The sequence below is a fragment of the Octodon degus genome, unplaced genomic scaffold (assembly GCF_000260255.1).
Source record: "Octodon degus isolate 3935 unplaced genomic scaffold, OctDeg1.0 scaffold00060, whole genome shotgun sequence".
Classification (NCBI taxonomy): Eukaryota; Metazoa; Chordata; class Mammalia; order Rodentia; family Octodontidae; genus Octodon; species Octodon degus.
Window position 1 is genome coordinate 2,864,692 of NW_004524636.1, and position 1,222 is coordinate 2,865,913.

A 1,222-nucleotide genomic window follows, 5' to 3' on the forward strand; every position below is an offset into this window, starting at 1 on the left:
CTGTAATTTTCATTGAATGGAACATTTACTTCTTTAGTTAGATTAATTCCTAAGTATTTCATTTTCCATGGTGCTAAGGTAAAAAGTATTATTTGTCTAATTTCTCTCTCACTGTGTTTGTTATCTGTGTGGAGGAATGCTACTGACTTTGGAGTACTGACTTTGTATCCTGCTATGATACTGAATTTGTGCATTAATTCTAAAAGCTTCTTGGTGGAGCTTTTAGGGTCTTCCAAGTAAAGTATAATGTCATCTGCAAATAATGATAGTTTAACTTCTTTATCTATTATTATTCTTTTTGTTTCTCACTCTTGGCTGATGGCGCTAGCTAATGATTCCAGAACTATATTGAATAGGAATGGTAATAGAGGACACCCTTGTCTTGCACTACATCTGAGAGTAAAAGATTTCAGTTTTTCCCCATTTAGGACTATGTTAGCTGTTGGGTTGTCATAGATAGCTTTTGTGAGAATGAGGTTTAAGCCATATATTTCAATTTTCTGTAAGACTGTGAACATGAATGACTGTTGGATTTTGTCAAAAGCTTTTTCTGCCTCAATTGAGATGATCATGTGGTTTCTAGATTTGGCTCTATTGATATAGTGTATTACATTTATACATTTGTTTATATTGAACTGCCTTTGCATTCCTGGTATGAATCCTACTTGGTCAGGGTGTATAATCTTCTTAATGATTTGCGGTATTCTATTTCCTAAGATTTAATTGAGGATTTTTGCATCTAAGTTCATGAGGGAGATTGGCCTGTAGTTCTCTTTTTTAGTTGCCTCTTTATCTGGTTTTGGTATCAGTATGATATTTGCCTCCAGGAATGATTTTGGAAGAATTGTTCATTTTCAATTTCATTGAAGAATTTGAAGAGTATAGGGATTATATCTTCTGTAAACGTCTTGTAGAATTCAGCTGTGAGTCCATTAGGACCTGGACTCTAATTTCTTGGTAGGTTTTTTATTAATTTTCATCTTTCCTTGGCTGTTATTCAGTTATTGAGAGTTGTTACAACTTCTTGATTCACTTTTGGTAGTTTGTACCTTTCCAGGAATCTGTCCATCTCTTATTGAAGGTTTTTAAAATAGCTATTGATGATCTTCTTTTTTTATTCTTTGCAAAGTTTTATTGATAAACATATAGCAATGAGACAGTTTCAAATCAAATCAAAAGTACAGTTTCAACAAATAATACACTGCATATATTCTTCTTAGTG